Source organism: Pseudorasbora parva, chromosome 23, assembly GCF_024679245.1.
Source record: "Pseudorasbora parva isolate DD20220531a chromosome 23, ASM2467924v1, whole genome shotgun sequence".
Classification (NCBI taxonomy): Eukaryota; Metazoa; Chordata; class Actinopteri; order Cypriniformes; family Gobionidae; genus Pseudorasbora; species Pseudorasbora parva.
In genome coordinates this window covers 3,163,688-3,187,293 of record NC_090194.1, presented here as the reverse complement: position 1 = coordinate 3,187,293, position 23,606 = coordinate 3,163,688, and the positions used below count along the sequence as shown (strand labels likewise).

The following is a 23,606-nucleotide window of genomic DNA, read 5'->3' as shown; positions in this document are numbered from 1 at the left end:
CAGTCAGATCTAAGCTTTCTGGCTTATCTTGCCATCTTCTTAATTCACACATTGAGAATTAGTTTATTTGACACACCTCCATCTGACAAGCTTTAGATTCTGTCATCCGTGTCCGTACGAGAAACAACTGTAGTTGAAGGCAGATTTTATGTGCCTAGAAACACTCTCTGATCATTTTGCTCTTTTACTCCTATTTCTATACTTTTTCCAACTATATTGGCATAAACTGAAGAGGAAAGTATTTGCAAAAAAATAAAAAATCATCTCACATGTAATTTCTGGGTATGCTTCAAAATCTGTTTTCTTCTTGTGGCCCAAGCACCTTATTATGTTCAGTATTTACCCTGGGAATTCAAGAAAATGTTGAACAAACACCAATAAACCCAGCAATAATGGTCAAATCCAATAGCCAAGACGACTCTGAGTTAATCGTCGGGCCAGTGAACAAACACGCAATCTCGTGCGTTTAACCTGTATGAGAATTGCAGAGACTTGCTGTGTAGAGGCATGAAGGAGATGATATGAGGAGGACAGGATGCAGCCGCGAGGCTTATTCTGCTGCATTTCTGTGCCTTCAGCGGTGTGTACTACACACACTCTCTTAGCACTCATTCTCAATGGGAGGCCGGTAAATGCTTAGATGGTCCTGGTGGACCGCTGTGTCTGTCCATTTCTTGTTTTGAACTCATAGCTTCTCAAGGTCAGACTGTGCACTCAAGTGCAAATAGCTTTTCTATTGAAGCCTTGCACCAGACAGCTCTTGACAGAAATCACACTGAGATGCAACCATCCAGCTTGCTCATGCGTTCGCCTGAAGAGTTGAACAGGGTTGAAAGTTTCAGGGTTTAAAAAGGTCTTAATTTGAACTTCAACAATATAAGGCCTTAAAATAGTCTTAAATTCAATATCATGGTATTAAATTAGGGCCCTATGATTTCCACAATGCCAAAAACGGGTACGAAATCGCAGAATCCTTTCATAAAAATGGAATTTACTGTATAATGCGGAATAGCATGGAAATTGTTGCATGCATTAATACATTAATTCATGATTTGGGTCGCGTGTCAAACTGCTGAAATGACGTGACATTTGCGATCCAAGTCATGAATAAATACGCTGATTCATAACCGTTCTAATCTTTATTTGAGGATTGAAAACAAACGCGGAAGAGAAGACAATGCTGAATAAAGTCGTAGTTTTTGTTATTTTTGGACCAAAGTGTATTTTCAATGCTTCAAGAGATTAACCCACTGATGTCTCGGACTACTTTGATGATGTTTTTATTTCAAAAATACATTTCATTTTTGTGTGAACTAACCCTTTAAAGCAGTTTTTTAAGTAAAAAATCTATTAAAAAGTAATGGAGATTGGAAATTGTATTTTTAAACTTTGAAGTGTTGCTAATGAAACTCATTGTGTTCTTCCTAGACATTTCAGTTAGAAAACATTTTGACGTGTTCAATTTTCTTCAATTGGTCTTAAAAAGGTCTTAAATTTACCTTCAGAAACCCTGGAGTAATTTTAGGAGGGTTTTTAGCAAAATGCACTATCCAAACTTAAATGGTTGTAATTCAAGAATGCTTCGGATAGACCTAAGTTTGGTCTTAAAAACACACTCAGCAGTTTATTGACTATAAAATGTCTGTAATAAATTAAGTTTGTGTCCAAATATCACTTCTATCACAAAATATGGAACCAGACTCAGACGTTTCTGATGATATGTTTTGTCAAGATTAGAAAAGGTTTTGATTATAATGTATTTAAAATAATTTTGGTAATTAATAATATAATTACTAAAAATAAGAAGTTTGGTGCAGTGACCATTATAAATTGATTTGTGTTTTGTATCAATCTTTTTTTAATGTGTATTTATCTTTTTCGATTTACATCTATCTTTTTTTCTTCATTTAGATTTGATCTTTTTCTTTATATATTATGATTATTACATATAAATAGACATGTCTGGGAGTCCTTGAAGTCAGTTATTTAAGAATCTGGATTTGTTACATCTCTGCTGGGGAACACAGATTTCAGTCAATGTCAGGAATTATTTTGAAAAGCACTTTGAAGTCAGGGCTGGATTTGGTTTTTGCTTTTATGAGATCAGCGCTGACTGACTGTCATATTCAAAACCTGCTGGGTAACTCGTGATGAGCAAAATCCCCTGATCGAGAGGCATATTTATCTCAATAACAGCTCCTCTGGAAGCTCAAATTTCTCTGACAACACAACTAAAAGGATTACGACACAGGTAACGTCCCGGTGTCATAATGCAATCACCTGAACCGGTATAAACATCACAAATATGATCCTAGATCAGCAGGCCTCTAATGAGATTTGCTACGCATTATGAAAATCAAGCCCATAGCTGGGCTTAAGCTTTATCTGGGTCGGGGGTGTCTAGATCATGATTAACCCATGAGCAGCTGGATGAGAAATATTACATCTGGAGTCAGACCACCTGTCAGTGGCATGAAATAAAGATGACATCAGTGCTGTTACACCTCTGTGGCGTCCGTCCGCTGTGAAATAAAGCTTTTTTAATGACATCAGATACATTAGTGAGGCAATAAAACTGATATAAAAGACATTAAATAAATCGTCCTGCTGTTTCAACTTGAGTAGCTCTTTTCAGCCGAATGCCTATATACACCATAAAATAATGTGTATAAAGAAAGATTTATATACTTATGTGAATATACAGGAGTGCGCATGGATTATATTAGTACTGTCAAAGGTGAACGTTATTATTTATTTATTTTTACATGTTCAAATATTTAACAATTAACACAGAATTTGTTTTTCTGTCATCCTTTGGATAGCGTTACATTATATGCACGCTCTTATTCTTGCAAAGGCTTTTAAACCATTCAAGCACAACAAGACAGAAGAGAACGCACTGACTGAATGTCCTGACTATGACACGCGCACACACACACGACTCTCAGAAAGACAGAAGAGAATGCGGCAAAATGCCGTTTTGTCTCGTATCCTCATAAGAGTCTTAAATAACGTCTTAAATGAACTTAAAGAGTTGTGAGGAAATGAGATGTCAGATCCGCGTCATGTTCAGCAGCAGCAGATCTTAAAGTGACAGCAGCCTAATAAACCAGTCACTGAGATTCTGTCATTAATGTTCATCAAACAACAAAGATAACAGAGAAAACTGCAGCTTAAATAAGGACTCATCTATATTTAATGTATTATTTATGCAGTTGCAGACTGTAAAGTGTTTGATAACTTTATTCAATTTCTGTATATTGATTATATATGAAGGCCACTGATAAATGACATTATAATAGGTTTATGTGAAGATTGTTTCAAGTTTACTTAAATTAAAAGTTGTTTTTTAAAGCCTAATAAATGTTGAAATGTATATCTTTCAATGATTCTGTGATGTTGAATGTCAATCATTAATGTTTCATAAAGACATCAGTATCAGTGTTAGTGTCAGTGATTCTTCATTCATAAAAACACGCCATTAAAACAAATATTTAAAATATACTGTCTTAAAGTTATTTTTACATTAATTTGGAGAGTAACTGTGAAATTATGACAATATAAAAATATTAAAAACTTCAATGTTTTAAATCTGATTAATTATAGAAAAAAGATATGTGATTACTTATAACACACACAATTATATATATATATATAAAATGTTTGTGTGTGTGTGTGCCTCACATCTATGCTTAACCATAATGCCTGTTCATGTAGTTGCTCGTAGTCGTCCTCAGACATTCGTTCTTTTGATAAAGAATAACAGAGACTTGCTGGGTCTGGGAGTTTTATCCGTGGCTGAAATTGTCCCTGCAGGAGTTTTGTCAAGGGCGGTGACACTCCGTAAATTGGATATTTTTCCATAAACCGCTCGTCACTGTTCTCCCAGGGACTGTGTTTTCATAACTCGTTGTTTTCCAATGAAATATTTTTGCTCTATTCTCATTGGCTGTTGTTTTCTCCATTGAAGCGGCCACCACAGACGGCAGCATTCACGCTGTGGATGTTCTGTTATATACACAGCTTGAGAGTTTGATCACAGACCCGACCTCAGCTGAAGGAAACGTGACCGGCCCCAGGATGTGCGTGCAGCGTCTGTGTGCCGAAACGTGCCACAGGATCCACATCCTCTCCGCTTCTGTTTGTTTCTGTTGATCCTCAGGTTAATCAGAGCTCCTCTAATGGAGAAACACAAAACAGAGATGATTAATTACGGACAAACACAACATCATGAGCTGCTCCTCCTGTGTCGTATTCTTTACCCATCATCAGTAATGGCCTGTGGGGTTGCAGTGGCGGATCAAGGCTGTATGTGTTTTTGCGACAGAATCGCTAAACTGTTGTGACACTGTGGGAACGTTAAGTCTTCGGAGAGTGTAATGTAATCCATCCCCCATAATGCTCGGCATGTCTGCTAAGTTTAGTGCAAATATTTTTGGCTCAAAACTGACATTTTCTGCAACATATAAAAATAAGTACTGTTGCTGTTTTGGTGTTATGACGATAAAGGACAGAAATGGGGGCATGAAGAACGCCTTTGTTTTTCTTTCTGATGGCATTTGTGTGGAGTGATTCTTTATTCAGCTCAACAAACATTTGTTTTATCGGTTCTCATGTCAAATTAAGATTAATGCCTCACTCAGCCTACCAGAGACGCTTTATCTGCTGCTGTGGTCAAGCGTCTGACGTTTGAAGAGCCGCCTTGAAATGCAAGTCTTAATCGAAGAGTCCTTAATGCTCCTCAAACTCACTCCAATAAACTGCATCCGTATCTCTTTCCTGATAGAAAGAATCAAACTAGCTCTGCGGAGAGTAGAGATAAGACTTTGGTCTCATTGATTTATCTGCACTATTTTCCATTTGATTTGGAGGACTCGAGCTCTATGGTAATTACGTTGTCTTCACAGTTGAGTAATTCGTTTTTGGACATTCGTCCTCAGCATGTGGACTAATTATAAAAATTAGTCATTTTTCTTAGTTTTACTTATGCAAGACATATTTTGGCATACTTTGCAGATGTATTTTTTGGAGACCAACACTGTAAAAAAAATCAGGTCTCCAATTGAAAAATTTCTAGTGACTGATCACATCAAAATTTTTCATTTGGCCAAATTTAATTTCTGTGAATTGATGCAATTTAATTAATAGAAATTCAATTTGGCCAAATGAACATTTTTAATGTGATCGGTCACTAGAACATTTTCATTTGGAGACCTGATTTTTTTTGCCATTTATCTATTGCTATTTATCAGTTGTCAGACATAACATGAAATGTATTATTGGAATTACTTATAGATAGTTAAGTAATATTAATTATTAGATTTGATTAATAAAAAGTTAAAAATTACAGGATTACATTTAACCCCTTCCCCGCCATTGGCGGATTTCTGGCTTTCCATGTTATAAGGTAGGGGGGTGCTATGACACATCTTCTGAAAGAGTACTTAACAGGGCTCCAGACTGTGACTAAATGGTGGAATTTTGGGGCCACCATTACGGTCCCCAAATGTTAAGAGCTGCCATTTTTGTTGCATCTGAGAAACATAAAATGGCAAACGAAAGCAGAATGGAACCGCACTACTACTTTGAGCTGCAAGGCCGTTTATTGTTTCTTAATTGTGGGCCGATCTCCATCACGTGACACCATTATTAAACAGTGCAGAGAGATCCAGTGAGCATGTGTGAATTCACCACAGATTTAATAACATTGCTAATGTGAGAGGGAAGCATTCGGCACAGCATTCTCTGTTATAAGCCACAGATATCAGATCAAACAGCGCTGACATGGAGACCAGCAGAAACATTGAGCCATGAGCCAAGTTCAGGGGTTTCAGTCCACAAATCACCAACATTCACCTTGATTTATTGTAGTAACATCACTTGGTATTGCAGAAGAAATCCTTTTTTTTTACACTATTCATCTCGGCTAGTTCAACCTTTGAGAGTGTAATTCAAGCAGGGGATTTCAAAGGCTCCACACTTTTTCCAGCACTTTAAAGCTCTAAATATTATCCACTTTTAATTTTATTTTTTAATGTGATTATGACTCAAAAAATTTAAAGGTGTAGGAAAACTAACACTTTGTGGCAAACAAGCACTTTTATTCAAAAAAGCATTAAATTACTAGCCTGACAAGCCAGACCCACATCAAGATGTTTGGTCTGGAAACTCACCATTGACAGCTCAATCCGAGGGGCGGATAAACGGTTGTCTTTCAAACTCCCTCTGCACGCGATAGGATAGCGCTACAACCAACCAGAGCAACGAAGGTGAAGCAGAGCTTGTTGACAGATTAAACATCGGCTAAACTCCGAACACATCTTCCCTTTTTAAGAATGACTTCAGTGCCGTTCTTTGTTCTTTTCTCAGAGAAAAGCTTAACTCCAAGTCTTCCAGAATCGCAGTCAAAGCTGATTCGAAAGACCGCCGCCATTTGCCAGTTTCTGTGTTTACTAGAAGCACGCAAACGCAACTCGGCCATCATCATTATGGCCCCGCCCGCCGACTCTATACACGATGTGATTGGCCCGGCAAGAGTTTGGGGAATACAGCTCAGAAGGGTATTGAGAGTTGCTAGACGACACTTTCGGGTAGATTAAATTTGCTGCCGCTAGTGTGCGTATAGATTTCTAGGCTATTAAATTACTACTATAACCAGTAGATGGCGGCAGAGGAGCACTTTCTGACTTATTAGCCAATTCTACGCCCTAATATATGGAAAAAACTGGGAAGTCAAAAAGTCTCATGAAAAACAAAAACTTTACTTCGAATTGTGACTGAATTGCACAGAAAACAAGTAAAAAGTGCTCCTTTTATCATCACTGAAGCTGTCGGTCAGTTCCATTTGTTACTATAAAAGAACAATGGTACATTTGAGAATTAAGAGAATTCGAATATTTACATTTTTCTTATAAAAATTAGGTTTTCGCACATTACTGTTGTTAATAAAAGATTATTTTATCTGCATATCAATACAAGCTCAGTGCTTCACTGTGAAATTTCTAATAAACAAACATAATATTATTAATAAATGCACTTATTAACAAAACAATAGTAATTTTATAATTAAATTAACTTCATGATAAATTTTTCTCCAGTGTTAGTTTGGAGCCCTGCTGAATCTCCCGATCAAAACACATAAAAAGAAGATGCAGAAATGAGCGATATCATATGTAATCATATGCATATGCAAGTAAAATAGTGCAGTCATCAACATTAAAGCAGCACTGGGTAACTTTTGCTCTCGGGGTCCCCCTACAGTTGGGAAAAAATAATGTCCTCAACTATAGTATACTGTCGTGAGCTGTCCTCCTACAACAGGGGATGCCATCGCGTGTGCATTTGTTGACATGACAGCCCTGATAGCCCTGATCTAGTGATGCGCGGGTCGTCTCATAACAGGCGGACCCCGTATGTCTATTTAATGGTCGCGGGTGCAGGGCGGGTTGTAAAAATATATACAGTGGTGCGGGGCGGGCCAAATAACTTCATAAAAGCGTCCCGCGGGTTGGTGCAGCACTAACGGTTCCCCTGAACACTGCAGGAGGAGTTCAAATGCAGCTGTTCTTCTGGCGGCGCGTGTGAAATGTCTTCATCCCAGGTACAGTCAGTGGCATATGTTTCAGCATGTCATATGAATATAATTTCATGGGTTTTATTTTTTTCAAACGCCAAATAATCACGATGCTCACGTTTACAAGACAGCGTCATTATAGTAGTCTATTGGTCACCGTTTTACAGAATCTATATGATACTTCAGTTCAATGTTTGAGTGGTAGGTAATCACCGTAACAAGCAGGACAGCATCGGTCGGGCTCGCCTCCTTCAGCTCACGCCGATGAGCAAACGCTGATCACATGTTGATCCTCGTCCTGCCTTTAATCACATCACTTTTTCATTCCCTCTTATTGCTTTACTCCAACAAAACCTTTTCTTTCTTATTTGTCTCTGCTGCTTCGGACACGACTATATTATCCGACGAACAAAGTTGGGCTCGCACGTCCGAATGTAAGGAAGTGTGTGTGTTGGTGGAAGTGACGTATACGCCGTAAAGCAGTCGAATTTTTTTGTTCTTTTTGTTCTCGGGTTACTACCCGAAACCTGAAGTTTAAAAGTACGATTAAAACGATACAGATCAGGCTATGGCAGACGTGTCATTCATCCTATTGTAAGTCGATGTATCATCATAAGAGTCTTGAAAATATATTATGAAGGTTGAAAAGTTATCTAGTGCTGCTTTAAACAGCATATAAATCCAAACGGCATAATGTTACTGAAGGAAATAGCTCAGGACACGCAATAGGACTGTGAAGTTTTGACGGTGTTGATGGACTCCATCTGTGTTTTGATCATCGCTCTGAATCTGATCTGGATGTAGTCTTTGACAAAAACGTGATTTTTCTCAGCTTTCTGCTCAAAATGTTGATTTTTATGAACCTTAACCTCATTAAAGTGTTGACTAAAAAATAATGCTTTTTGACATATTGCATGTTCAGATATTCATTCAACAAAGTATCCTGGGGGCCATGAAAATTTTGTGGAAAAGCTAAAAAAAAATGCTGGCAGGGGCTGGCAACTTTTTTTATTAAAACACTGGCTGGAAAAAAGTTTGAAAAAAAAATCTTTTGTAACGTACAAGTCTTTTTTCTGTCGATTTTGATCTATTTTATGCGTCCTGTGGTCATTTCGATCAATTTAATATGTCAAGCACCATAGTGCCCCTGAAGGTGTTAATTACTACGGCCCGCTGTATTAACATGGGCTCTCTCATTTCCCCTGTCAGTACAGTGGTGTGAGGTTTGATTTAACACAGCATTAGGCAGAGCTGATAGATGGTGTCTCTGAATCCGATTAAAGGCATGAGGTTTGTGTGTCGCAGATGATCTCATTTTGCGACTCCTGTAAAACACAGGGTAATCCCAGCACAATTCATCATGTTAATCCACTGTCTCCTGGACAGATTCCATCACCTGCCATGTCTCGCTATTGTACAGATTTGGCTCCCAGCTGTCAGTGAGTATGTTGAACTGATCAGATCTGGGCCAGAGGAGCAGCCATTGAAGCAGGAGGAGTAACATGGGCTCATATTAAAGTTATTTCAGGATCTTAGATGTAGACGCAGGTGTGTGTGTGTGTGTGTGTGACCTTACTTTATGTGCTGTTGGAGTCCCACCAGTCATTGTCTTATCTGGCCCAGCTCTCTTTCCTGTATCCCTTTTTTAACACAATGCACAGGAAACAGGAAAGAAGGAAACAGGAATACTCTGGACTTAAGACTTCACTTCCAGCGTTGCCCTTATGTCAGCGTCAGCCCAGTATTTATCACTCAAGATGCAACAGCCATAGTTTAAAGAACAAGCATAACTGGTTTCAGACCAGCATATGTTTGAATTCCACGAAAACATCCTGATTGTATTTCACCATATACTGTATATATTTCATAAAAAAATCGTGTCATTGTTTTTAAGGAACAAAATGTTCCTCCCGAATCCCACCTCTAGAGAATGATTACGATGCAGTAATTCGTTTTTTCTTGAAATCAGCATAAATTGATTAAGATACTCCAAAAAACAGCCATTTTGGCATAATTCTGTGTGTTATTGTTCGTTCAAGCATTAAAGAGAACTCAATACTGGTGCACATCTTTCTGAGCATTGTATCACTGAGCATCATTCTGAGTGTGTGTGTAGTCAGGACATTTACAGTCAGCGCATTCTCTTCTGTGTGTGTGTGTGTGTGTGTGTCATATTCAGGACATTCACAGTCAGCGCTTTCTCTTCTGTCTTTCTGAGCATTGTGTGTGTGTGTGTGTGTGTGTGTGTGTGTGTGTGTGTGTGTGTGTGTGTGTGTGTGTGTGTGTGTGTGTGTGTGTGTGTGTGTGAGTGTGTGTGTGTGTGTGTGTGAGTGTGTGTGTGTGTGTGTGTGTGTCAGTCAGGACATTCACAGACAGCGAGTTCTCTTCTGTCTTTCTGAGCGTTGTGTGTGTGTGTGTGTGTGTGTCATAGTCAGGACATTCACAGACAGCGCGTTCTCTTCTGTCTTTCTGAGCGTTTTGTGTGTGTGTGTGTGTGTCATAGTCAGGACATTCACAGACAGCGCGTTCTCTTCTGTCTTTCTGAGCGTTGTGTGTGTGTGTGTGTGTGTCATAGTCAGGACATTCACAGACAGCGCGTTCTCTTCTGTCTTTCTGAGCGTTGTGTTTGTTTGTGTGTGTGTGTGTGTGTCATAGTCAGAACATTCACAGACCGCACGTTTTCTTCTGTCTTTCTGAGCGTTGTGTTTTATTGTGTGTGTGTGTGTGTGTGTGTGTGTGTGTGTGTGTGTGTCATAGTCAGGACATTCACAGTCAGCAAGTTCTCTTCTGTCTTTTTAAGCTTTGTGTGTGTGTGTGTGTGTGTGTGTGTGTGTGTGTGTGTGTGTGTGTGTGTGTGTGTGTGTGTGTGTGTGTGTGTGTGTGTGTGTGTGTGTGTGTGTGTGTGTGTGTGTGTGTGTGTGTGTGTGTGTGTGTCATAGTCAGGACATTTACAGACAGCGCGTTCTCTTCTGTCGTTCTGTGCGTTGTGTTTGTTTGTGTGTGTGTGTGTGTGTGTGTGTGTGTGTGTGTCAGTCAGGACATTCACAGACAGCGCGTTCTCTTGTGTCTTTGCAAACGTCGTGTGTGTGTGTCATAGTCAGGACATTCACAGACAGCGCGTTCTCTTGTGTCTTTGCAAACGTTGTGTGTGTGTGTCATAGTCAGGACATTCACAGACAGCGCGTTCTCTTGTGTCTTTGCAAACGTCGTGTGTGTGTGTGTCAGTCAGGACATTCACAGACAGCGCGTTCTCTTGTGTCTTTGCAAACGTCGTGTGTGTGTGTCATAGTCAGGACATTCACAGACAGCGCGTTCTCTTGTGTCTTTGCAAACGTTGTGTGTGTGTGTCATAGTCAGGACATTCACAGACAGCGCGTTCTCTTGTGTCTTTGCAAACGTCGTGTGTGTGTGTGTCAGTCAGGACATTCACAGACAGCGCGTTCTCTTGTGTCTTTGCAAACGTCGTGTGTGTGTGTCATAGTCAGGACATTCACAGACAGCGCGTTCTCTTGTGTCTTTGCAAGTGTTGTGTGTGTGTGTGTCAGTCAGGACATTCACAGACAGCGCGTTCTCTTGTGTCTTTGCAAGCGTCGTGTGTGTGTGTCAGTCAGGACATTCACAGACAGCGCGTTCTCTTGTGTCTTTGCAAGCGTCGTGTGTGTGTGTGTCAGTCAGGACATTCACAGACAGCGCGTTCTCTTGTGTCTTTGCAAGCGTCGTGTGTGTGTGTGTCAGTCAGGACATTCACAGACAGCGCGTTCTCTTGTGTCTTTGCAAGCGTCGTGTGTGTGTGTCATAGTCAGGACATAGCGCGTCCCTTTTTTGTCTTGTCACGCTTGAATGGTTTAAATGCATTTGCATCAATATTTTTTGTTTCTTTCTTTTTAAAATTTGACACAGGTTCTTTATCGCTCTATTTCTCCCCTATTCTGATTTTAAAAGGCTGTAGAATGTTTTTGTATGGAGTCAGACTTTATAGTCTTTGTCTGTCCATTTCTCCACATGAATCAGATTTCTCTCTGCACCCTCATTACCGCTTCAATTAACCTTGAGCCGTTCAGCTGCACTAAAGTCGATCGCAATCCTTTTCATCAGCACATCCACCCTCACGACTCTCTTACACACACACACATATTGTGGATATCACGCAATCTTACTTCTGCAATTAAACTAATGACTTACAAATATTTCTCAAATGAACCAAACAGAGTCACAGTTAACTGATGCTCTCTATCCACTCTCGAGCGTCGTCTGTAATTACTGAAAGATAGAGAGACTAGAAGAAATTGGAAAGAGAAATACAAGTAGAGGATAAGAGCTGAAATGAGGCAAGGGAATAAGACTTTTCTTGTCAGATAAAGAGTGTGTCAAGAGGACAACCTTGCATTGTGTGTCTCTATACACGAGTCACTGACAAATGAGGATGTTCAAGCTTTTAAAAGAAGACATCTTTTATTCATTTTATTCATGTTGTCGGTGGCGGTTTTACAAAACTAGTTTAACCAAGTAAAATGATTAATGGCTTTCTTGTCACATGACAACAAAATGCCTTTATGTACAGTATTTTGGATACACACTGATTTTCACACTGATTTGTTCATAATATGTTCATGTTAGTTCACAGTGCATGCTAGGATCACATACAAAGCATGTTAAGCCCAAAGAAGCTTAAAAATAATCAATCACTCAATCGATCATTCAACTTTATATTTATACATTATATTAATATATTTTTTACTATTCATAGTGCATTAACTAATGTTAACAAGATTTTAATAATGCTTTAGTAAATGTTGAAATGAACATTAATTAAGATAAAAAGGGCAGTTCATTATTAGTTCATGTCACCTAATGTTAACTAATGAACCTTATAGTAAAGTGATAGCAATGTTTCTTTGGGTTTGTTTTTCCCGGAGCTCAGAATGAGGAAGTGAACAGGGCAGTGTCCTCCAGAAGTGAGGAATAAGCACTCAATGAGTCAAAATTTACGCAAAATAGGAACAGGAGAAACTCAAACACTCCCTCAGCTCTTCAGATTGCAAAATTCAGTGGGAAATTAATAGAAATGCTATTCTGTATGATGAAATATTTTGCAAACATGTGAGAATAAATCATTATTTCTCCAAATATGCACACTTTTGGACTAAGCTGGAGTCTTTAAAGCTACACTGTGTAACTGTTTTAGTTTATTCTTAGCTAAAATCACTTAGTTCTTTCAAAAATATATGTGCTCAGTAATGTATATTTACTTCTTTCAAGTAATAATGCATTCTCGTAATTTTATAATATACCATTGAAAATACATACGTGTTGAGGGTTCGGATGGCGGTCGCCATGTTGTCCCTCCATCTTGAAAGTACATTAGCCAAAGAGGGACATACCCGTAAATTCAAGCTTCGCTTTTCGCGTTTTAACACTCGATGGCACCGTGTCAAATGTGAAGAGGGGGATTGCTTGAGGCTACTATATGATGATGGAGGATCACTCTTAAGCCCCTTTCACACTGCACGTCGGACCCGCAATATTCCCGGAGCATTGCCGGGTCGCCTTCTGTGTGAAAGCAACCACGTCCCGGAATTAATTACCGAATTCGACTCGGGTCGGGGACCTAGTAACATTGCGGCATATGTATCAGAGTCGCCAAGGAAGCGGAAAAGAGAATTAAGACGGCAACGCAACGGGCAAATCAACAAGACAAAAGTAAATACTGGAGTGGCCTTTCCAAGATGGAAAGAGCTCATGAGGAGCAACGATTTTAAAAAGGACGCCGACGTTGCCTGCTTTCTTCTCGACAGGTAATATTAATTCAGCCTATTTGTGTATATTGGAAGTTTTATTGTTGCTTGGCTAATTTTATCATGGTGTGCTGTGCATAACACTAGAACGACGTCTAGGATAGTTTTCCTCGCGTCAATGATGAAAAAGTATTGTTTACCTTATAACATAAATCCGTGTTCTATGACGGATAACATGAGATTAATATTTTAATTGCATTATAATTTGTTTGCCTTACGCTAGTGATGTCGTACAATATACAGAATAACGATAGTACTGATAAAAGTTACTTTACTAAAATGCATTCGTCTGGGAACCTGATAGCTGATGTTAGCAATGAAATGGTAAAAAATAACGAAAAATTAAAACTATTATTCATTTTACATAGATTAATTTGATCATAGATCATTTGGCAAATTAAATAACTGCAAATTATAATAGTTTTCAAAAGTAACCTCATCACTTGAAGCAACACTCACCGAATAGGTCAAACTGGAAGCCAAGACTAAATCGGCCACCGTAGGAGTTGAAACGAAATCGAAATTGAGAGGAACAGAAACTATTATTCACTGGATGGTCATATACCTTTTCACCACTAGATGGGGGAAAATATCACACAGTGTAGCTTTAATCTTTCCAATGATGCTCAGTTCCCTGAACAAGTAAGAGTGTGATGTTTTAACGTGCAGTGAATGCTGTGCAATGCAGTGAAACAGTAATCTTAAATAGTAATAGTAAAGGGGTTAAACACTTGTCTCCTTTAATTCTGAAAATAGACAGTTGCAAACTTGGAGCGTGTATCCTTTAGTCAGCATTTTAAAATCGTGTCCCTCTGATGGAGATTTGCCCTGAAGGCTCACAAATAAAATCCTCCCTAGCACATTACAAAACCACTTCATAAAAGTTTAATCAGTAACATGAAGAAAGCCATCAGTCCATCTCTCAGATCTACAGTGTACTTGTGTACGACTCCACCCCAGATATCAATTCTCTGGTTGATCTTATCAAGGCGTCGAGATTAGATGTGTCATTTTCAGTTGACTCATTTTGTCAGAGTATCTGTAATCATTTTGGGTGTTAACTCATCTTGAAAAGGCTGTTTGTCTCAGATCTGACTGAAGACCCACAGCAGGAATGTTTTAACGGTAACTTTGCAGCATAGACTGACTTAAGACCGGAAGTTTTGGACTCCACCCAAAGCTCTGCATCCACGCAAACTGCCAGATGCATCAAAGACCTTTCCCGAACTCTTTATCTGAGCCTTAAATATAAGTAGGAAAATTTGTGCGCTTCCTGCAATTAAAAACATCAACATCTCTATGCATATAAGGGTACGCATGGGAACAAACTCATATTCAGTTGTGCTCGAACCGCCGTGTTCATGTCATGATCAACATGACTTTAATAATGTTCATAATGTGATCTATTTCAGAATAAAACACGATGTTCATTGATGTAGGGCAGGGCTTGTGATAAGTGTCCCTATATGTCATATTATTGGAGGGGACGGGTTTAAAGTTAAGAGGGCTTGTTCATGTCACCCATAAATTAAAGTCGGTTTAGATGAGTTATTCTTAGACCTCGGACGACATCAAACCCATTGTTTCACTTCCTTTTTGCATTACCATGAGTCTTGATTTGAATCGGCGCACCACTATAGAATAATGGGGTTATCTCAGAAATGATGAAGTTTCTGATTGGTTTTGATATTTCAGTATCTCAGAATCAGCTAAATGTTCCACTTTGAAATTAATTATTACTAAAGTCCCCCTGCAGTCAATAATTGTATCCCTTAAAACTAGGGATGCACGATATTAGATTTTTGCCGATATCCGATATGCCGATATTTTTCAGCTCCTTTTGGCCGATGCCGATACCGATGCCGATATATGTTTATTTGTTACCTTTGTTTGGAACCAACACCATTTTGAGCAAAACCTTTTTTTTTTCATTCTGGTTTCAGATTTCTGAGGTCTCCTTACTAAAAGGATTCTTGTTGAAGATAAATAAATGTTAATAAAGTTCTTTGTATGATAAGAGTATATTAAAAGCTCTGAAAATAACAATAATAAATGTAACCAATAATAAATAAAATAAAAAAATAATTTTTTATCCCAGATGCAGCTGTAACCTAAATATTGTATTTTGGGATTTAGCATTTGTGCACACCTATTGTAGAGCTCCTTGGATTATTTTTCATCATCCATTTCCTAAAATTTTATTACAGAATAATACACGGTATATAAAAGTATTTAATTTACAAGTGTCTTGCTTGTGATTTATGACATCATTACTGATTTGTTTATTCAGAACAAGAAGTAACTTTAATTTATTTGTGTATTCTACTTTTCATTGTATAACTGTAACAACAGCACCCCCACTACATGTATAAATATATAGCGGTTTGGGGGCGGGCACTAGGACCCGGAGGAGCTTCTGCTGCTGTGGAGGCTGCCGCACGCGCTAGAGAGTGGGGAGACGCGATTGGGCTTGTTTTGGGCTCGTTTTGGTCTAGTTGTTGTGAATACCAGGCAAATCTGCTGCTGACGGTCACGTGCATTCACAAATTTAAGGCAGCATTTAAAAACAGTCAATATAAATCACTGTATATGCAATGTATTAGGTTGTTTTCACTTGAAGAATGACCGCAGTGCTGACATGGTCTCATCGCTGTAGCACTCCTTGCACACGTGAGTTATTGCAGGCGCATATTAACACGTTATCATATCGGCAAGGCATATCGGCATAATTTTTTCATTTTGGCCGATGCCGATTTATATATTTTAAGTGTTTATCGGCCGATTCCGATGTTGTGCCGATAATATCGTGCATCCCTACTTAAAACTAATCTATGATCACCAAAATTACATATTTTAAAAAAAAAGTCATTCATGCCTTAAAAAAGCTTGAATCATGTAACTCGACACCCTTGCTTAGTTTAATATATATGGATACATAATTATGCAAATTAGCCCCACCCCCACTCACTCGTCTACAAGTTAAGATTTTAGAATGGGGATGGGTTTGTGTCGCTCTCTACAACATCAGACACAGTAATTTAATATAATTTGCCTTGACTATACGTTATCAAACTGATAATAATGTGTTGCTAATGTTACACAAACCATGTTCCCGTTCGCCATCTCAGTCTCAGCAGCCATCATAGAAAGTCAGTGGAGAAAGGCATATAGTTCTAGCCTAAAAATCTAGACGTACCCTAGTGGCAGCAAATCTAATCTGCCCGCAAGTGTCGTCTAGCAACTCTCAATACCCTTCTGAGCTGTAAACGGCAAACTCTGGTCGGGCCAATTACATCGTGTATAGAGTCGGTGGGCGGGGCTTAACATAATGACGGCCGAGTTGCGTTTGCGTGCTTCTAGTAAACACAGAAACTGGCGAACGGCGGCCTTTCGAATCAGCTCTGACCGCGACTCTGAAAGACTTGGAGCTAAGCTTTTCTCTGAGAAAAGAACAAAGAACGGCACTGAAGTCATTCTTAAAAAGGGAAGATGTGTTCTGAGTTTAGCCGACCGGATACGGGGAATGTTTAATTGTCAACTAGCTCTGCTTCACCTTCGTTGCTCTGGTTGGTGTAGCGCTATCCTATCATGTGGTTTCCAGACCAAACATCTTGATGTGGGTCTGGCTTGTCAGGCTAATATAGTTTATCATAACATCGAAATATTCATCATATAATTCTCCCGCTATATTGCTAAAAGTAGAAAAGTTTCATATCAACAGAAACATATACTGTAACCTGCTTCTTTTCAGACTCCCTGCTTCAGAATAGTTAATGATATGCTAAAGCTCCACCCACACATTGACATGATTGGTTAAAGGGATAGTTCACTTTAAAATTAAAATTCTGTCATCCTTTACTCACCCTCAAGTTGTTTCAAACCTGTATGAGTTTTTTTCTTCAGCTGAACACAAGGGAAGATATTTTGAAGAATGTCAGTAACCAAACAGTTAACTGGAGCCATTGACTTCTGTAGTATTTTTTTTCCTACAATGGAAGTCAATGGCTCCAGGTAACTGTTTGGTTACTGACATTCTTCAAAATATCTTCCCTTGTGTTCAGCTGAAGAAAGATATTCATACAGGTTTGATACAACTTGAGGGTGAGTAAAGGACGACAGCATTTTCATTTTAAAGTGAACTATCCCTTTAAGATAAGGTAGTTTGTGAAACACCAGCGATGTCAAACCGTGTTTTTGAGACTCTTTGGTTCACTGCAGTTTTAAAGAGAAAATACTCAGCGATGGTGTTGACTTATGAATTTGCACGCTTAAGCATATTAAAAACACCACATAGACATATAAACAACATTAAAAACTTGACTTTTATAATCTAGTACTTGCATATCACTGATAAATTAGAAGTAGTCACTCTCATATGAGTCTCAGGGTACAAGTATGATTATATTTCTCTATATAATAGTCATCAATATAAGTGAGTTGGTCAATTTAAATACAAATGTTATTTGTTCATTTATGTACACTACATTATTAATTTTTTTCAGGATTCTTTGATGAATCAGAAGTTCCAAAGAACAACAATGAAGACATTTTTCCCTTTTGAGCAATTTAATGCATCCTTGCTGGAAAAAAAGTGTATTTTTTTTTTTTTTAAATCATACTGATCTCAATCTTTTGAATGGTTGTGTATATTCTGCGGTTTTAGTTGTATTATTTAATGTCTTAATGTCATATTTATTTGAAACGGTACGTTAATGCTATGTAATGCTATGTTTTAATGTGTGTTATCAAATACTCAGGAATGGGATTTACTGAAATATTTGCCCATTCAGACATTTGACTTCTGGAAACAGTACTCATAGTATATTGCGTAAGTCTGACATGAGGTTAAAAGGTTAGTTCACCCAAAAATGAAAAAAAATCTGTCCTCATCTAGTCACCCTCATGTTATTCCAAACCTATAAGACTTTCATTCATCTTCAGAACAACGTTCATAAAGAGATTGTAAAACTAGTCCATATGAGTTGAGCCGTTTTGTCCAAATTTATTGAAGAAACTTGGTCACTTTATATGATAAAGAGATTGAATTTAGTCTTTTATTCACATATAATCATTTTAATATGCATTTGAAAATGATTTATTTTCTAATGCTTTAGAAAAAGAAAAGAAAAAACTCACTAACAAAAAAAAAACGCGTCTGCTAGGCTTGGGCGGTATCCAAATTTTGATACCGTCAAACCTCCTCCCTATTTTACCTCGGTATACGGTATTACCGTGAATAATTAAAACATTATGATGTAAGGCTAAGACAGCGTCAACAAACTGTTGGCTTGGCTTATATATATATATAGGCCTATATTTTTATTTTATTTTTTACATTTGAGCCCCTGCCCCTGAGAAACTCTCTGCACGTTTTATGCTTACCGTTATGAGACAATTGTCAGACATTTGACATTTTTTTTTGTGAGTCCCATGTCCACTTGATTTTTGTGGAGTTCATGCTTATTGCTTACATTGCCAGCTGTGTGACAAAAGGCTTCGGCAATATTACAGCATAGTCAGAGGGTGCGCTCGGTTTTTCATCCACGCAGCAGTGGGGATGGGTTTCGGATATGCGCCCTTAGGTTCAAGGTATTTCCATCTCTCGCGGTCATCTTTTTGTTGCACAATTTGCAAATTGCCTCGTCTGTATTTACCGTCAAAACCCAAAATACTTCCAAACTGCAGAAGTTGTGTTCTTTTTCGATAATAACTCAGTGCCCGACTCGCCGTCTTTTCCCCTCTCTCTCTCTTTCTCATCCACGCTGTTACAACAACGCATACACATATTTAGGCATTTAATAAATAAATAGTATTTAATATGTAAATAGTTTAATTAGTTCAACTTATTAAATATTTAATAATTAATTGTTGATCAGCAATATGTAAGTTGATCTGTTTTTTGTTTTTTTTGACGGTTTGACGGTATTGAAACTGATACCGTTGCTATTTTTAGATCCCGCGGTATACCATTTTACCGTATTACCGCCCAAGCCTAGCGTCTGCTCACTAACACTGCATTTATTTGTTCCTTTAACAAATAAATGCAGTGCTAGTGAGCAGACGAGTTTTTTTTTTTTTTTTTGTCAGTGAGATTTTTCTTTTCTTTTTCTAAAGCATTAGAAAATAAGTCATTTCAAACATTTAACCTGTAGTTCTCGCATTAATCTAGGCTGTTTTATAGTATCAACAGTTGTGTGAATAGTTTGTACACACATTTTTTTAACAAGAATAAGTCAGTGTTCAGTTAACCATTCATGTTAACTAAAGCATTAAAGGACAACTCCGGTGAGAAATGACCCTAGGGGTGATTAACAGATGATTAGAGAGTAGATCGTTCTCTGGGATGCGTTTTCATGGAAATCGAATGTAAAGATTTTTATCTTTAAAAACAGATTAGCTTATAACAGTAGTCTATGGGGCACAGGGTAGTGAAATTAAATGGCTAGTTAACACCACCAACAAGACTCAAAATAGCCTCAGACTAACACGGCAGCATAATGAGGGTCCCTACATGCAAACCCAAGCATTGAGAACTTTGTAAGAGTACAAACAGTTTAATAAGAAGATACTTTATAAACACAGTTCATTACGCGTTCACGGACAGCAGCCATCTTGGAAAACAGTCTCGACTCATCGAGCGACGAGAGCTCTGCTAAGTGATGAACTGTGACTGAATCTCATATGGTCCGTTGTTTCCGGAAGAAAGCACTGAACGCAACAGAGAAAATAAATAAATAAAAATAAAAATGTCCATGTTGTTACATTTCACAAACTTAATTCCTATCGATCAGCTCACTTAGAACAGCGCTCGTGGATCGACGAGTCGAGACTGTTTTCCAAGATGGCTGCTGTCCGTGAACACATAAGGCACTATGTTTATAAAGTATCTTCTTATTAAACTGTTTGTACTCTTACAAAGTTCTCAATGCTTCGGTTTGCATGTAGGGACCCTCATTATGCTGCCGTGTTAGTGTGAGGCTATTTTTAGTCTTGTTAGTGGTGTTAACTAGTGATTTAATTTCACTACCCTGTGCCCCATAGACTAGTGTTATAAGCTAATCTGTTTTTAGAGATAAAACTCTTTACATTCGATTTTCATGAAAACGCATCCCAGAGAACGATCTACTCGCTAACCATCTGTTAATTACCCCTAGGCTCATTTCTCATCGGAGTTGTCCTTTAACTAATGTTAACTAATACAACCTTATTGTAAAGTGTTACCCAAATATAATTTAATAAGAAATTGGCCTAAAATTGGAGAGAACTGTCACACTGTGTCTACGACTGACTGGTTGAGTTTTTGGTTGATGAAACCTCAGTACGTTCCCAGCTGTGTGGCAGGAGTGATATTAATTCAAGGCACATCTAGATCGTTCCATCTCCATTCTGACTTCATGACACTCAGTAACATATATTATTCAGATCAGACCCATGGGAAGGATCTAAACAGATTTATAACACACTCTTCGTCTCTTTATTCTAACAGAGTGTCCCTCCATTATTAAGATCCGATCTGCGTTCTCTCTGTATGTTCTTCTCATTGCACATACCTGTCCTTTTCCCTCAAACCTTCTGGGGTTCACGATCGCAACAGAACAAACAAAAGCACATTTGCATCAGCGAAACATTTGTATACACACAGTTTGAGGACTCTAATGCCAGAAATCATTTGCAGGCTCATTAGGCTGATGGGACTGGGACAGTGCTGGAATGTCTTATCATTACCGGCTAAATCAGAAGATGCTGATATGCTCGGAGAGTCAGGAAATGGAAAAACCGTCTCCCAGAGGAGTCATTCGTCATTATTAAATGGCTATAAACCACTACATTTGAGTTGGCCGTTGGTTAGCACGTCCTAAACTCTCCCATGTGACTTCACATCCACCGTACTAATGCGTTCCTCTTGTGGCATGTAAAGGTCTTCATGTTTGTTTGAGGTTGTTCACTGAGTTTAGTAGGATAATTCAAGCACGGCTAAGATCATTATGTGGATCTGAGAGACTGTGTTCACAAGAGAGAGAAACATTCCCAAAAGTGCTGAGATTAATGAGAGATGTTTAATGATGTTTTCCACTGAGCTAGTTTAATCTCTTATTCAGGCTTTAGGAGAGAGATCTAGAGATGGAGACTTGGGGATGCTGGTTATTGCGCCTAATGATTCAGAAGCTCTTCTTTGGTATAAAACACTGATTATTGAAACACTGAACGCAGATTGACTGCATAATCTGTCATATAATTCACAAATCAAGAAATTTCAGTGGTAAAGTGCAAGTAACACTATTATTTTCTATCTATATTTATTAATTATATTTATTTATATTTTGCAAAACAACACTAGTAGTGTTGCATTAAACCTGAGTGAGTTTATTGCATAGGATTTGCTGCCTTCTATTGGTATCCAGACAGTAATACAGTTTATTCCATGGAAAATTATTATAATAATAATAGAACAAAAATTCTCTCTAATTTTAAGCATTACTTGTAAGCTTCTTAGAGCTTAACATGCTTTGTATGTGATCCTAGCATGCAGATTCAGGAAAATGTATGTGTGCTATTGTTAATGAACATTATAAAATGGTCAAACGGTGCTGTTGTTCATGCTGGAAACTATAACAACTTGACAAATCTAGTTGATAGGATATAATAAACTCTAATTCACGGAATTAAAAGTGTGTTTGAAAGGCACGAATACTCATCAAAAATATCTAATGTGCATTTACTGTTGAAGTGCAGGTCAGTGAGAAAAAAAAGAATTTTAATTACCGTTTTCTATTTGACTATATTTTAAACAGGGCTGCCAAGCGTCTAATTAATTACATGATCCATTTAATCCATTTAAGTGCATGAATAATTAATCTAATCTAATTATATTAATTACACATCAAATTTGGCTGAGAAATTACCCCCAAAAGATAATGATTATTGTGTTAAATGTAAAAAGCATCAAACAGACATTACAAAAATTAACTTTAGAAATAAATGTTTTATTTGATTCAACAGAATTGATTACACATTTAGGCTACAACAACCATTATTTGTGCATCTGATTTGGGATTTAGATATATTTATGGACCAAAAATGTTTGGTTAACATTCTTCAAAATATATTTTTATGTTTCTCATAAAGTCATATATTATACAGATTTGAAACGATTTATATGTGAATATAAAGATTGTTCATGTGATATTGCTTAACTATATCATATGATATAAAAAATAAGATGAAAACTCATAGAGGGGAATTTTGCCGTGATATCTTGAGTTTTAGGGTCATTCTAACGGCAGTAAGGTTTGCCCTGCTTCATGTATTGAGTGTGTTTAAATGCATCCGCACATGTTTTTATTGCTGGGTCATTTGGGAAGCTGAACAAGGTTATCTTTCCCTCTCATCTGAAACGCACTTCATTGTTGATTTCGTCTGAACAGAATAACAGCGCCTCCCGTAACCCACTTTGGTGTGTGTGTGTGTGTGTTCCTTGTTTGACAATACTTGTGAGGGCACAAATGTCCTCACTTATATAGTAAAATATGAAAACAACTCACTAGCGAGGACATTGGTCTGGCCCACACTAGTTAAAAAGGCTTATAAATCGGCCAAAACATGTTTTTATTTAAATGTATTGTTTTGCATATTTCTGTGATGGGTAGGTTTAGGGATAGGGGTTGGGTTAGGGGATAGAAAGTATCATTAACCTGATATAAAATCAATGGAAGTCCATGTAATGTCCTCACTAATATAGTGAAACGTGTGTGTGTGTGTGTGTGTGTGTGTGTGTGTGTGTGTGTGTGTATGTGTGCGTGTGCGTGTGCGTGCGCGTGCGCGTGCGCGTGCGTGTGCGTGTGCGTGCGTGTGCGTGCGCGTGCGTGCGCGTGCGTGTGTGTGTGCGTGCGTGCGCTCATGCAAGAGAAGTGCCCATACAAGCAATTCCAACCATTATGACCTCTCAGCCCCATGCTCCACTTTTTTTTTCTTTCCAAAACTTGTTTGAATCCTGAAGGAGTGTATTTGGCACAGAAATACTCAGTCATACATCCATCATTTTTTTTTTATGTTGGTGATGCTTAGCATGAGGATCAACACAGCATCAGCCATCCTCTTTAAGATAAATCAGGCCATCTGTTTTCCCCTTTGACGTATGAAACAAACTGTTGATCAAGATTTTCCACGAAAGCAGATTAATTCCTTTATACATTCATAATGCGTTTTGATTTTTGATCCTGCCCCACATGTAGGCTACA

At 38.1% G+C, this 23,606-nt stretch overlaps 1 protein-coding gene across 1 annotated transcript in view; it reads left to right on the top strand.

The window, feature by feature from the left end:
- esama (endothelial cell adhesion molecule a) overlaps positions 1-23,606 on the top strand; it is a 64,463-nt gene that overhangs the window by 27,932 nt on the left and 12,925 nt on the right. The gene's annotated exons all lie outside the window — the stretch shown is intronic.